Source organism: Petaurus breviceps, unplaced genomic scaffold (genome assembly GCF_028583685.1).
Source record: "Petaurus breviceps papuanus isolate PSGF00001 unplaced genomic scaffold, PetGlider_PUasm1.0 90925, whole genome shotgun sequence".
Taxonomy (NCBI): domain Eukaryota; kingdom Metazoa; phylum Chordata; class Mammalia; order Diprotodontia; family Petauridae; genus Petaurus; species Petaurus breviceps.
Window position 1 is genome coordinate 4406437 of NW_027187380.1, and position 16110 is coordinate 4422546.

A 16110-nucleotide genomic window follows, 5' to 3' on the forward strand; every position below is an offset into this window, starting at 1 on the left:
TAATGCTAGTACTTCTCATATGAGATTATTTCCAATTTATCTTTTCTATATCTTGTTTGTACTCTGCTGTTTACATGTTGTCTCCACCTATTAGACTGTGAGCTCCTTGGGAATAAGGACTGTTTTTTTTGCCTTTCTCTGTATCTTCAGTGCTTAACACAGTACTTGGCACATAGTAGGTACTTAATAAACAGTTATTGATTAACTTACCTTGATTTGGCAGGGGAACTCATATTTGTTTTGCCCTTTAAAGGTATACAAAGCCCTTGGAATACAAGTGTAGCCACTTATTGGCAAAGGGGATGATCAGAAATGTAGTTTTTCCCAGCTGAAAGAAGGGACCAAACAATCATGGCAGGAGGAAGCTGTGATAACTTTGGAGCCCTACAGAGGCACTGAGAAACAGACTCTACATTTGTTCTTTTCTGTTCTGGGTGAAGAGGTCAGAACCATCAAACCAGAAGATATTGGCAGCACTGCATTGTAGAAGGTGAAAGTGTTCCCTCTCTGCTTGTGTAATGTGGCACAGTGGAGAGAGAGCTAGTCTTAGAGTCAGGAAGACCAGAGGTCACATTCGGCCTCAGACACTTGCTAACTGTATGACCCTGGACAAATCATTTAACCTCTGTCTGCCTCAGTCTTCTCAACTGTAAAATGGGGACGATAATAGCGACTACCTCCCAAGGTTGTTGAGAGGATCAAATGAGATATTTGTAAAAAAGTGCTTAGTTCCTGGTACATAGTAGGTGTTTAATAAATGCTAGTCTCCTATCCTTACCACCCCCATACATGATCCTTTTACTTATTTACTTTTCTGAGACCCCCATATGCTGTTGAGGCAATTACCCTGACCCCCTGGTCCCATAAAATTCTCTCACTCTTCTTATGGTACCGTGTCACACTGTTACTTCCTCTTGCTTCTGTCTTTTGTATATATATTTTAAAATTCTAATTTGATCTGTGAATTTTCTGAGCATGAATGACAGACTCTTCAATTTTCTATTTTTATTCCTATCAATACACTTTTCTTTTGTATCTTCAGAATTTCATTCTTATGAATTTCTCATCTCTTCTGGACTGGCTTCCTCTGTAGAATTTTAGTCCCATCAGTTCCTACCTATCCTTCCTTTGAACTGTCAAATCTGTTCTCCAAAAATCTAGAGTGCATCTCAGACTATATCTGACTTTCTTCTTCTTCTCTATTACAAAGTCTATGAGGTGGTGGCTACCTCCCTCCAAGGATTCCATCATTTTCACCGCAGTAACCAGGTCCTTTCAGTTAGTGAGAGTCAGATCCAGAATGAAACTTCCCCTTGTTAGTTCTACCTTTTGGAGGATAAAATCATTTGTAAATTTAAAAATCATATTCCTTCTTACATTTTACTGTTATTTACAAATGGCTCTCCTCCATCCATACCAACCCTAGTACAGTTAAAGTACAAAAAGTACAGTTATATATATATCTATATATATCATATCTATATCTATATATGTTGACCATACCTTCAATCTACTATCTCTCTCATGAAAGAAGAAAGTCATTCTATAGTGTGTATCACTCCTCTGAAATCATAACTGCATTGGTCAAAGTTCAGATGTCTTTTGATATGTTTTCCTTTACTTTACTGTACTCATTTTGATAAATTGTTCCCCTGGTTCTGCTTACTTTCCTCTGCATCAATTTATACCAGTCTAAGATGAAATTATTAATAAGGCAAGTCAAAGTTAGAATATGTTCTGTTTTTGTCAGAGAGAGTCTCAGCAGACATCTGGATAACTAAAGGTTCCTCTCAGTACTATGTAATGCCCCTGTGCCAGGCTCGTGATGTGTTTTCCAAATTCCTCTCTATTTCTTGTTTCCGTCTAGATTGTCTGTAGTATATTCCAATGACAAAAATAACTTCCATTTTTTCCTTCCTTGATCTTGATCTGAATGCTCTTTACCATGCTTTTTAGTTCTTGGACTTACTCACATAAGTGTGCCTTCTTAATATACAATGCAATCTTTCCTCCCTACTTTTACCTCTTCTTTTTCTTTTGAATAATGTACCCTTCTTACTTTCCTTCCTCATATTCTTCTACTCTTCAATCTAGGGTCACAGGTCAGATTTCCCTTTGGCCATTTCATCTTTTACTCTTTTAGGTTTCCTGTATGGAAGTCCCCACTCACAAGGTATGTTGAGGAACATTTAATTGTTCTTGATAACCTAGCAGGGGTGAAGACCCTGCCATGTGTCCTCGAGGCCGAAGTTTCCCTACCCTTGAAGCACTCATTCAGCTAGCTTCTCTTCTAGGAGCAAAGCCAGATTGGGCTTCACCATAGTAGAGGTTATTGGCTGTGTTAGAAATCTAAACATTGCTTAGTAAGTACATATATTCTAGTCTCTGATTGAAATTCAGACTGCTTGTGGATATTTACAGTTTTGCCCTTAAGTAATTCATTAACACCTTTACACGATTTTAAAAACTCTTAATGGTTGGAGTTTTGTTTGTTTGTTTTTGAGGCAAGGGGATTAAATGATTTCGCTAGGGTCAGATAGCTAGTAAGTGTCTAAGGCCTCATTTGAGCTCAGGTCTTCCTGATTCTATTCACCTAGATGCCCCCACCTCTTCATGTCTTGCCTATCATACCCAATTTCCTTTCCCTATTCTACCTAACATTTTGGTACTTACTCTCCAACTCTCTTCTCTCCTTTCCATTCCTTTCTTCTCAGTCCTTTTCCTTCTTTAGTCCAAGTCATCCATCAAACCAAGCCATTCTTTTCCTTCTGTCCAAGTTTATTTCCTTCCATTTTTCCCCCTCAAGTTCTCCTAAGTTTATACTGACCAGATTCAGTTTTTGGACTTCACAAATCCAATGCCCACCAAATCACCTTCACAATGTCCATCTCCTTTTTACTTAGTTCAATTCTATCTCCCTTTCCAGAACCTTTTTGCCATACATCCTTCTTCTTCAGAAGCCATAAGTACATTCAAATGTGACTCTGTGACTTATGGTACTGCCCTGAGTGGGGCTTCAGCAAATAGGGGTGTATTGATCCTCTGCTTTTTGTTTGTTTATTTATTTTTTACCTCCAGTATCTCTCTTTAGCTCCTAGCAAGAGGTAATTATCTTTTCTCAGACCTTGCTTGAGGACTATGTTTTCTTGTTGTTATTGTCTTCATGACTCCATTTGGGGTTTTCTTGGCAAAGATACTTGAGTACCTTCTCCAGCTCATTTTACAGATGAGGAAACTGAGGCAAACGGGGTTAAGTGACTTGCCCAACATCATGCAGCTAGTGTCTGAGGCCGGATTTGAACTCAGGGAGATGAGTATTCCTAACTGCAGGACTCTCCTGACTCTATCTCCTGCACCATCTCACTGCCCTATTATGTTTTCTACTCCTGTAATAATTCAGCTCCCAACATTGCTATTCTTCAAACTTCTGTCTCCTTTAGCTCAGCAACTTTGCTGGTCACCTGCAGTTTTGCTCCCCCCCTTCCCGCACCCCCTCTCCCCCGAAAGTGGAAACCTTACACAAAACTACATCTCTAGGCTGGACCACAGAGAAATACCTCAAAGCCAGAATATCCCCATTTTTATAAAACTTTCTTTTTGCACACACAGATGTGCTGTGGGAGTATTTACTTCTTGTACCACTCAAATTGGTCTGTTTTTTACACCTGGAGACTCAGGATGAGTCAGTCCCATTTGCTACAGCTCTTCCAAAACACATGGTATCCTTTTAATATAGTATGGAGAAAAGAATACTAGATGTGCAGTGAAATTACTTAGATTTAAACTTCAGGTCTGACTTCACTACTTATGTGACCTTGGACAAGTCATTTCAATTTTTTTGTCAATCTGTTTCCTTATCTACAAAATGAGGGAGTTTGACCTCCAAATTCCCTTCTAGTTCCAAGTCTACTATCTTGTGACCTCATGAAATCTTGAGGTTCAAAGGGTATCCCTGCTTTCTCTTTTCTTGTATTTTTACTTCCCCATAATCCTCTGGATCAATTGAGACAGGTTATCTAAATTGCCCTTGGGTTGCTTCAGAAATAATTCCACAGGGGAAGAGGGAGTGGCAAAGCTGGCTGCTGAGGAGAGGGACCCTTGCTTAGAAGGAGAAGGAGATCAGAACACCAGAATCAAGTATTGTGAACCAGGTTTTTCTACTTTTTTTTTTTATCTAGGACCTGTACTAGTCACAGAAAATGCCCATAATTATTTTTTCAATTTATGTTATTTATTTCATTAAATATTTCTCTATTACATGTAAAATAAAAATTTAACTTTTTTTTTAAGATTTTGAGTTCCCAATTCTCTGCCTCCCTCCCTCCCCTCCCCCCTCTTTAAGAAGCCAAGCAATTTGATATTGTTTATATGTGTGAAGTCATGCAAAACATATTTCCATATTAGCCATATTGCAAAAGAAAACACAGACCAAAAAAAGAAAATAAAGGAAATTTTAAAAGTATGCTTCAATCTACATGCAGAGTTCATCAATTCTCCCTCTGGGAATGCTGTAATTCTTTGGTATTTTTCGTGAATTTCGCCAGAAATAGTTTCTATAGGTCTTTCCTTAGAAAATATCTCAGGAAATAGATTCCAAGTATCAATTGATGCTCCCTCAAAGTATCAATTGGTGCTCCCATCTGAGCTCAGGAATTACTTGCCTTCAAATCAAAATTGGAGCCAAGATCTCAAGTTTTCTTTCCCCAGGGGAGGGAGGAAATGTGAAAGGAGACAGAGCTATTGGAGCTGTCCAACAGCAGCTTGACTCCAGTTCACAGTCAGTCGGTGGTCTAAAAATGACCCATTCAACACTTCCATCTGAAGATCTTCCAAGGACAGAAAAATGCTCCAATTAAAAAAAAAAAAAAACCAGCAAGATGTGTGAAGAGCTGGCATTCTAATCCAAGCCATAGGACAGCATCAGATGTTTCCAGAGGAACAGATGGAGATGCATCTATCAATTTTATTTTGCTATTTACTTTTTTCCCTTTGCACCTTTTATCTGTAAGTTTTTCATACCAAAGGGGATTGCCCTCCTAGATTTTATCAAAGTGCCATCCATTTTTCCCTTCCTCCCCCCCCCCAACATTGTGTCCCCTCATAAATCCCATTATCAAGGGTTAGAAACCCTTGATAAAATGTTTGTCATATTAGTTAGTTGAGGAGGCTATGCATCTCAATAGGATCAAATGGGGGAATGAAGGAAATAACTAATAACCAATATCTTGGGGAGATTCAGAGTTCTCCCCTTTTTCTAAATTCCTCATTTTAAAAAGTTCAGTTTTCTTGAAGGACTTTACTGATAATCAGATTTTATTGACTCTTTTTAATCTTGGTCAGACCCTGCCCAAATTTGCAAGGAATTTGCAAGGAAACCCATTGTGTTCTACTCCAGCTTGGGTGGAGATAGATTATTTTGTCTACATAGCCCAAGGCTAGGTGGTCTGAGTCCAGAGAATTTCTCTGTCCAAGGGTGAATTGAGGTTAGTAGCAGTCCCTCATTGCTTAGAAAGTTATTAAACTGTAAGCCCTGCCTCCATGATTGTCTTTGGTCTAAGACAGCCAACCAAAAGACTATCCTTTTATTAATAACCTTCTGGCCTTATTAATAAAATGATTAAATTATGCAGAAGAAAAGGATGTCTGTGTCATTCCTGAGACTGCTTTCTTCCAAAGATATTTAGAGACCTAAGTCTTTTTGACAGACCCTTGTCACACACCCTTCACTTCTCTGTTTTGCATGCCCTCCCCATTTTGGACAATAAATTTGCATTGTTCCTAGTTGTTCCCACCTCAAGAGGTCATTTTTGATATGCTAAGCAGAGTAGTGACCAAGATGCTACCCTGGCATAAAATATACTGCCAGTCAAGAAGTCCATTAAAGCCATCAGAAGCCCTCAGGTTTAGATGTAGTGTACCTTTGTCTTTTTCTCCTATTGTAGCTCATCTAAATCAGGGGTCTTAACCAGGGATCTGTGAATTTGTTTTTCTTTAATATTTTGATAACTATATTTGAATATGCCTTTGTTATCCTATTTATTTTATTTTATGCTCTTAAAAACATTATTCTGAGATAGGGTCCATTTCCTTTACCATATTCCCAGAAGGGCCCATGACACACTGTAAAGGAAATGTACAAAAACTGTGTGATGTGAGTTTGTGGAAAACATCTTCCCAGAAATAATAGCCTTAGAGGTTAAAAAAAAAAATAGCCTGTGGGGCTGTGTAAATAGAGAGGAGACTCTCACTGTGTATTCTATTTGGATTATATCTCAAAGAGAGGCCTCTCTTATCTTGGACCTCTGGTCCCAACTAGACATTCTGATGAAATTATGGAGACCTTCTGACCCACACAGGAAATACTTCCACTTAGAGTAGAACTAATCTTGGGGGACACCAAGGGAACCCAAGTTAAGACACTCTCTGTTCCATGCCTCCCCCAACCACCAGACATTCTGTCCCTTCTTTTTGCTACTGCCCTCCATATGTGTGTGTGTGTATGTGTGTGTGTGTGTATATCTCTTTGTTCTGTGCAGTTGCTGGTTACCTGGCAACTAACTGCTCATCAGTTGATGCTAATTAAACATTTTATCATCTAGCTTTGCATATTAATTTATTGACTTCCAGTCAAAATGACTTGGGTGGGAAGAATTACTCTAGGAAGATCTTGGGAGATCTGTAGGCTGAGAAATTCCCCAACAACACAGAAAACCTCCAAATTCCCCTGGACCCTGGGTGCCCTTGGGAAGGGAAAAAGAAGGAAGGGAGGGAAGGAGAAAGGAAAGAAAGAAGGTAGGAAGGAAGGAAGGAAAGAAGGAAGGAGGGAGGGAAGAAAGATTTATTAAATGCCTATATTCTTTCATTTTATCCTCACAACAACTCTGGGAAGTAAATGCTGTTATTATCTCCATTTTCCAATTGAGGAAATTGAGGCAGAAAGAGGTGTGAGAGATGACTCACAGTGAAGTTGCCTTATTTCTTTTAACTCCCTGTTACATTCCTATCTCTTCTCCATACTTTATAAACCAGTTTGGTCTCACGAGTAACTGTGATGTCCCAGAAATTAGGTAGTTTGAAAGAAAACCATACTAATCCACTTCTGATTGGGCACTTCCAAATTTGGTGAAAGGAAATACATAATGAAGGATTGAAACTGCTTTGCTCCAATTAGAAAGATTGTGAACTTGCCTCACCAGCCAATAGAGAGGTAGGACAGGTGTTAGAGGTGGAATTAGGATCAGGACAAGAGAAGCCCTCACTCAAGCTTCCACATGTTGTAGTCCCTGGCAATTTGAGCAACAAGGGCAATGCCCTTTCTCATGAGAAAGAATAAAGACCTTTTCTGATCTCAGACTCAGACTCTGAACTCTTTCATCTCACACAGAGGTCAAGTGACTTACCCAGGGATGTTGTTGCTCATCTTTCATTCTTTTTTTAAAATTTTATTTATTTTTTTCATTTTTCATTCTTGAAGAAGACCAATGACATCAGGAGGGTGATATCTTGACTTGCAAGTGAATTGGATTTAAGTAAGAGTTGCGCAAAATCATCAACCTCTCTTCTCCAGAGTCGTCTGAGTCCAGTGGCAAGTCAGGACGACTGGAAATGGCCCAGGATGTAGTGGGAAACCTTGACCTTTTTAAGCTAAGGTCTTCCCCAGGTCTCAGTTTATATGAGGCAACACCCATTCAATGATTTAAGGGTAGGTAAGAATTAAGGCAAAAGATGGCCTAGTTTGCCTAGTCAAAAGAATCAATCTTGTAGTGGAAGACCTCAGGGTTTAAATAGCTAGTAAGTATCTGAAGCCCAATTTGATTTAGTTTCCTGACTCTAGACCCAACTCTCTGCACTGCTCTGCCTTACTGGCTCTAGGCACTGCCTTTGTGGTTTCCCAGACCTCTTTACATAACCAAATTTCAAAGACCTAGGTGGAGAGGGGTAAAGTGATTCTTTTCAACCCCCAAAATGCCCCCTAGTTGCTGTGCAGAGCAACTCTGGAATAAGAATGAAAAGGGCTATGAGGGGCTAGTGAACCTTTATCCTTACTCCCTCCCAAACTTTCCCACCCACAGCCAGGATTGATATACTTCTTCAAAAGGTAAGACCCACCAAAAGACAGGTTCTTAACAGGATTACCTTGTGTATATTGATTTTTCTGCCACAGTTTTTTCTTTTATTTTTTTTTTAACATTTTTATTTAAAGTTTTGAGTTCCAAGCTCTACCCCTTCATCTTTCTCCCTCCTCCCCCCTGAGATGGTAAACAATCAGATATAGGCTATACATGTGCAATTATGTATAAAACATCTCCATATTAGTCATTTTTTACAAGAAGATTCAAGTAAAAGAAAAAAATTGGAAGAAAGAAAATGAAAAATAGGATGTTTGGGTGTATTCAGTCAATATTAATTCTTTCTCTGGAGGGATAGTATGCTTCATGATTAGTCCTTTGGGATTGTCTTAGATCATTGTATTGCTGAGAATAGCTAAGTCATTCCCAGTTCTTTATCAAACAATATTGCTGTATGATGTTCTCCTGGTTCTGTTCAATTCACTATGAATCAATTCATGGAAATCTTTCCAGGTTTTTCTGAGATCATCCTGCTTGGCATTTCTTATATCACAATAATATTTCATTATAATCATATACCACAGCTTGTTTAACCATTCCCCAATTGATGAGTATCCCTTTGATTTCCATTTCCATCTCTCCATATCTATAGATAAGCCACCACAAAAAGAGCTGCTATAAATATTTTTATACAAATAGGTTCTTTTCCCTTTTTTTGGATGTCTTTGGGATATAGGCCTAACAGTGGTATTACTGAATCAAAGAGTATGTATGATTTTATAGCCCTTTGGCCATAGTTCCAAATTGCTCTCCAGAACAAATGGATTACTTCACAACACCAACAGTACATTAGTGTCTCAGTTTCTCCATATCTCTGTCAACATTCAACATTTTCCTTTTTTGTTATATTAGCCACTCTGATAGGTGTGAGGTGGTGGTACCTCAGAGTTGTTCTAAATTTCATTTCTCTGATCGATAGTGATTTAGAGCATTTTTCATATGACTATAGATAACTTTGATTTCTTTGTCTGAAAACTGCCTGTTCCTATTCTTTGACCATTTGTCAATTGGGGAATGACTTTTATTTTTCTAAATTGGGTTAAGGTCTGTATATATTTGAAAAATTAGGTCTTTATTAGAGATATTTGTTGCGAATCCCCCCCCCGCCCAAGTTTTCTGTTTTCCTTATAATTTTGGTTGCATTGGTTTTGTTTGTGTAAGAACTTTTAAATTTTATATGATCAAAATTATCTATTTTACATTTTGTAATGCTCTCTTTATCTTCTTTGGTTCTAAATTCTTCCCTTATCCATAAATCTGAGAAATAAACTACTCCATACTCTCTTAATTTGCTTATAACATCACCCTTTATGTAAATCATGTTCCCATTTTGACCTTATCTTGGTACACAGTGTGAGATGTTGGTCTATACCTAGTCTCTGCCATACAGTTTTCCCAGCAGTTTTGTCACATGATGAGTATTGTTCCAAAAGCTTGGATCTTTGGGTTTATCATATACTAGATTACTGTGGTCATTTACTATAATGTAATTTGTACCTAATCTATTCCATTGATCCACCACTCTATTTCATAGCCAGTACCAGACTGTTTGGATAATCACCACTATATAATACAGATTTGAGATCTGGTATGTCTAGACCATCTTCTTTCACATTTTCAAAAAATGGATTCCCTTGATGTCCTTGAGCTTTTGTTCTTCCAGATGAATTTTATTATTTTTTCTAGCTCTATAAAACAATATTTTGATAGTTTGATTGGTATGGCACTGAATAAATAGATTAATTTAGGTAGAATTGTCATTTTTATTATATTGGCTCAGTCTACCCATGAACAATTAGTATTTTTCCAATCATTTATATCTGACTTTATTTGTATGGAAGGGTTTTATAGCTGTGTCCATATAGTTCCTGGGTTTGTCTTGACAGGTAGATTCCCAAGTATTTTATATTGTCCACAGTTATTTTAAATGGAATTTTTCTTTCTATCTTTTGCTGATGGAATTTGTTGGTAATATATAAAAATGCTGACAATTTATGTGGGTTTATTTTGTATCCTACAAATTAGCTAAGGTTGTTAATAATTCCAAGTAGTATTTTTAGTTGATTCTCTAGTTATTTCCAAGTATAACATCATATCACCTGCAAAGAGTGATAGTTTTGTTTCCTTATTACCTATTCTAATTCCTTTGATTCCTTCTCTTATTACGTATTGCTATAGCTAACATTTCTAGTACAATATTAAATAATAGAGGTGATAATGGGTATCCTTGCTTCACCCCTGATTGTATTGGGAAGGCTTCTAGCATATTCCCATTACAGATAATGCTTTCTAATGGTTTTAGATAAATATTACTTATCATTTTAAGGGAAGCTCCATTTATTCCTATGCTCTCTAGTGTTTTTAATAGGAATCGGTGCTGTATTTTGTCAAAGACTTTTTCTGTATCTATTGAGATACTCATATGATTTCTCTTGGTTTTGTTATTGAAATGGTAATTTGTGCCAATAGTTTTCCTAATATTGAATCAGCCCTGCATTTCTGGTATAAATTCCACTGGTCATAATGTATGATCCTTGTGATATACTGCTGTAATCTCTTTGCTAGTATTTTATTTAAAATTTTTGCATCAATATTAATTAGGGAAATTGATCTATAACTTTCATTCTCTGTTTTGGCTCTTCCTGGTTTGGGTATCAACACCATATTTGTGTCATAAAAGGAATTTGGTAGGACTCCTTCTTTGCCTATTTTCCCAAATAGTTTATATAGCATGGGGATTAATTTAATGTTCTTTAAATGTTTAGTAGAATTCACTTGTGAATCCATCTGGTCCTAAGGATTTTTTCTTAGGATGTTTATTGATGGCTTGTTCAATTTCTTTTTCTAAGATTGGGTATTTTATTTTGTCTTCTGTTATTCTGGGTAATTTATATTTTTGTAGATATTTATCCATTTCATTTAGATTGTCAAATTTATTGGCATGTAATTTGGCAAAATAATTCCTAACAATTGTCTTAATTTCCTCTTCATTGGTGGTGAATTCACCCCTTTCATTTTTGATACTAGTAATTTGGCTCTCTTCTTTCTTTTTTTAAATCAAATTAACCAGTGATTGCCACAGTTTTTTCTACTTTACTTTGTTCTTTTGCCCATCCTTCTGCTTTGTCCCAGGCTAAGATCCAGATGTCTTTATTAGCCCCAGTGATTTCCTTAGCTTTCTTCTTTGACTCATACTCTTTGCTTAGCCCTGGACTTGCCAACTTGATAACTTCCAAACCACAAGAATCTCTTTAAGCACATACCTTTAGATCTTTTATCTTTTTTTTTATCTTTTAACAATGAGCCTGTATCTCTGTGTAAATTCAACTCATTAATATAAAAATGTATTATGAACAAAAGAAGAAAAGAATTATTTGGTTTGGAGACCAGTAAATACAAACCCAACACTTTCACATCCTTTCACATACAGATGTATAGAGAAGGGAGGCCCCACCAAGATGCCTCACTTAAACCTTCTCTCCCTAATTATTTTTTTTCATTTTTCAAATGCTTTATTAACTTCTGATTTACGTCATTCATTTCTGCCAGATTTTGAGTTACAAATTTTCTCCCTGTTTTTCCCCTACCCACTGCCCCAAAATAGCAGTCCCACAGGATATCCCCTCCTCCAATCTGCTCTCTCCCATATCTTCTCCCATACCCCCTTCAACTTTTCCAGTAGGGCATGGTGGATCTCTACACCCCAGTGCCTATATATCTTATCTCCCAATTACGTGTAAAGTAGTAGTATTGATAATAGTTTTTATATATATATAATTTTAAACATTTGATTTTAAAACTTTGAATTCCAGATTCATTCCCTTCCTCCCTTGTCACCCACCCTTACTGGGAAGATAAACAGTTCAGTATAAGTTGTACATGTGTAGCTAATGCAAAACATTAACATAGTAGATATATTGTAAAAGACTGACTATATTTCCCTCTCTCCTATCCCACCTCCCACTTGATCTGTTCTCTATTTTGATCCAGTACCTTTTCAAAAATGGGTGCTTCCAATTTCCCTCCCCCCCAGCCTGCCCTCCTTCCATCATCCCCCCTCTCTTCCCCTTCCTCCCTACTCTCCTGTAGGGTGAGATACCTATTTAGTGTGTATTTCATTCCCTCCCCAAGCCAAATTCAATGAGAATAAGGTTGACCCATTCCCTTTTGCCTTCCTATTCTTCCCCTCCATTATAACCATTTTCCCTTGCCTCTTCTATATGAGATGGTTTACCCCATTCTGTCTCTCCCCATCTCCTCTCATTATATTCCTCTCTCACCTCTTAATTTCACCTTTTAAGTATCATCCCTTCCTATTAAATTGGTCCTGTGCCCTCTATCTATGTATACCTGTCAATACATATACACACATTCACATATGTATTCATATGTCCATATACCCTCCTATATAGACATATGTGTGTGTATATATATATATATATATTTCTATTCCCTTCAACTATTTTCATACTGAGAAAAGTTTCATCAGTTACAATTATTGTTTTTCCATGTAGGAATGTTAATAGTTCAACTTTGATAAGTTCCTTATGATTTCCCTGTTTACCTTCTCATGCTTCTCTTGCTTCTTGTATCTGAATGTCAAATTTTCTATTCAACTTTGGTTTTTTCATCAAGAATGCTAGAAAGCCCTCTATTCCACTGAATGACCATATTTCCCCCTGAAACATGATAGTTTTTCTGGGTTGGTGATTCTTGGTTTTAATCCCAGCTCCTTTGCCCTCCAGAATATCACATTCCAAGCCCTTCAGCTGCCAGATCCTGGGTTATCCTGATTGTGTTTCCACAATATCCAAATTGTTTCTTCCTGGCTGCTTGTAACATTCTCTCCTTGATCTGGGAATTTCAGAACCTGGCTATAATATCCCTAGGAGTTTTCCTTTGGGGATCTTTTTCAGGAGGTGATTGGTGGATTCTTTCAACCTCTATTTTTCCCTCTGGTTCTAAAACATCAGGGCAGTTTTCCTTGAGAATTTCTTGGAGGATGATTTCTAGGTTCTTTCTCTGATCATGGCTTTCAGGTAGTCCAATAATTTTTAAATTATCTCTCCTGGATCTATTTTCTAAGTCAGTGGTTTTTCCAATGAGATATTTCACATTCCCTTCTATTCTTTTATTTGTTTTGGATCTGTTTAACAGCATCTTGATTTCCCATAAGGTTTCCAAAGTTTGTCTCAAAAAGCTTCCATTTGCTCCAATCTAATTCTGAAGGAATGATTCTCCTCGGTGAGCTTTTGAGATTCTTTTTTCATCTGGCAAATTCAGCTTTTTAAGGTATTCTTCTCCTCATTGCCTTTTTAAGCCCCTTTTGCCATTTGAGTTGGTCTATTTTTTAAGGTGTTATTTTCCTCAGTCAGGCTGTTGACTCTCATTTTGTAACTTTCTTGCATCGTTCTCACTTCTCTTCCCAATTTTTCCTCCATTTCTCTTATATGCTTCTTAAGGTCCTCTGTAGCCTGTAACCAGCTTGTATTTTCCTTTGAAGCTTTTGGTGCAGGAGTTCTAACTTCACTGTCTTCCTCCTGTTCCATGCTTTGATCCTTTTTGTCCCCCAAATAGGAATCTAATGTTGGATTCTTCTGTTTGTTTTGTTTCCTTTGCCTGGTCATGTTGCCACTCAGTTATGTGACTTTTGGGCTTTTTGCCACAGTAGGACTCTGCTACCAGATAGGGGAGCTATGTACCAAATGCTGAAGTTTTCTCAGCTGTCGGATGTATTAGTTGGGTGCCCTTGCTGAAGCTTCCACACGCTCTGGCAAGCTGGACACACACCCCAGGACCTCCACCCTAGACCACAATCCAGATCCAAGCAGGTTAAAGTAAGAATGATTGCCCCTCAGACTGGTGTTTGGTCCCCCTACACTCTGCAGGCCAGGAGCTGAAGCTGCCATGTGGGGGTGGCTGCACAGCCACAGCTCCTCAGCAGCTTCTCACCCTGGGGGCAAAAGCCAACACACTCCCAACTACTGGGTCCCAAAGTCCACACTGCACTGACCTCTCACTTTACCCTTAGCATCTATGTGTTGATAATTCTGGATCACCACAGCTGCTAGTGATCTGGAGTCCCTCCAGCCTGTGGTTGGTCAGGCCTGCCCTGGGGCTAAAAACTCGGTGTGGGGCTGGGCTCAGCTCCCAGAGTGCTGTGCTGGCCAATTCCTGCCAGCCTGCCAGGCTGCCCCCAGTGGGAGGTTAGCTCCTCTGTGTTATTTTGTGGGTTCTGTAGCTCCAAAGTTTGTTCAGAGTCCCGTTTTACATGGATTGGGGAAGGTGGAAGCTGGAGCCACACAGAAGTCCTGTTTCTACTCTGCCATCTTGACTCCACCTCCTCTCTCCCTAATTATTGCTCCTAATTGGTAACCATCACCACAACCCCAGGAAGATAGCTCATAATACAACATTTCTTCCCTCTACCTCAAGTCCCATGCCTCATCCTTTCAGGGTCAGGTTCTTCCTGCCTTCCAAGGTGACAATTGGCTAATCATCTGTTCATCTCATTATAATTATGTGCTTATGGGGAAAGAATAGGAACTGAACTTCTCTGGGCTTTCTTTTTATTTTTTTATTCTGGAAAACTTTATTTTTATTGTAGGTGGAATGGGGACACAGCAAGTTAGATGATTCCAATTTTGTTGGCAATATCTAAAGCATCACAGTCTGGAGCAAGATGGACATGGGCCTTCTTCTCTCCGTGGGGCTGGATCAGTGTGTTGACCTTGGCCACATCGATGTCATACAGCTTCTTTACAGCCTGTTTGATCTGATGCTTGTTGGCCTTGACTCCACAATGAAGACAAGGGTGTTGTTGTCCTCAATCTTCTTCATAGCAGACTCGGTGGTCAAGGGAAACTTAATGATGGTATAGTGATTGAGCTTGTTTCTGCGAGGGACACTCTTCCGAGGGTATTTGGGCTCCCTTTGAAGTCTCAGTGTCTTGGGTTGCTGGAAGGTGGGGGATGTTCGGATCTTCTTCTTTTTGTGGCTATGGACACCCTTCAGCACTGCCTTCTTGGCCTTCAAGGCCTTGGACTTGGCTTCTGTCTTGGGGGGAACAACAGCTTCCTTCTTCGCCTTCGGCGCCATGTTGGGGGAAAGGCTTCTCTGGGCTTTCTTGTTAAGATAGGAATTGGATCTGTGCTTTAATTGGTATAGGGAACTCCTTATGAGGAAATTTCTTCTACCAAGGCAGGCCTGCATCTTCCATTATGCAGTCTTTCCTATGTATTCCCTTGAATAAATTAAACAACAATACAAATGTATAAACTAGTACAAGTGAAGTTGGAGCAAAACCTTTCAGACATTAACTGAATATATACAGGGTGTCCCAAAAGTTCCCAAAAACTTCACTAAGACTCTTGGGGCTGTGTGTGTGTGTGTGTTCAAATAGTTCTGTTCTAAGACTATTACCACTGATATGACTTTTTGCTCTTAAAAGGTTGCCTATTCCAGACTTGGCCACCATTATGGACAAGAGCCTGTTAAAAGTCCAATAATGAAGAGCTTTGCCTTTTCCAGCTCTGTTTCTACCTCTAGCTATGTGGGGCATGGAACTAGATTAAATACAATAAACACTGAGTAAGCATCAGTATGAGCAAAGCACCCTTAGGATCTAGGAATACAAAGACAAAGTTAAAAACATCTTCCCTCAAGGAGCTTATATTCTATTGGAGAATACAATACTATGAATCAGGAATTGGCAAAAAGTTGGCAAACTAAGAATGGGTTTTACATTTTAAAATACAATAGAACTTTATTTACTGATGTAAAAATTATTCTTACTTGCAGTAAGAGAGTTAGATTTAATCCTTAGGCTACACTGTAGTTTGCTGACCCTTGCTACAAGTAATAAAATATAATTTGAATAGATAAAGTTTAGTAGCAGCTAGGGTAATTAGGAAAGGTTTTCCATCAGAGGTAAAACCTAGATTAAGCCTTGAAAGAATTTAAGGATTCTAAAAGGTGGAGG

General features: G+C 38.4%; 1 pseudogene; it reads right to left on the reverse strand.

Annotated features, from left to right (window-relative positions):
- Nucleotides 1-14691: 14691 nt before the first annotated feature.
- Nucleotides 14692-15275, reverse strand: LOC138152246 (large ribosomal subunit protein uL23-like; annotated as a pseudogene).
- Between the last annotated feature and the right edge of the window lie 835 nt (nt 15276-16110).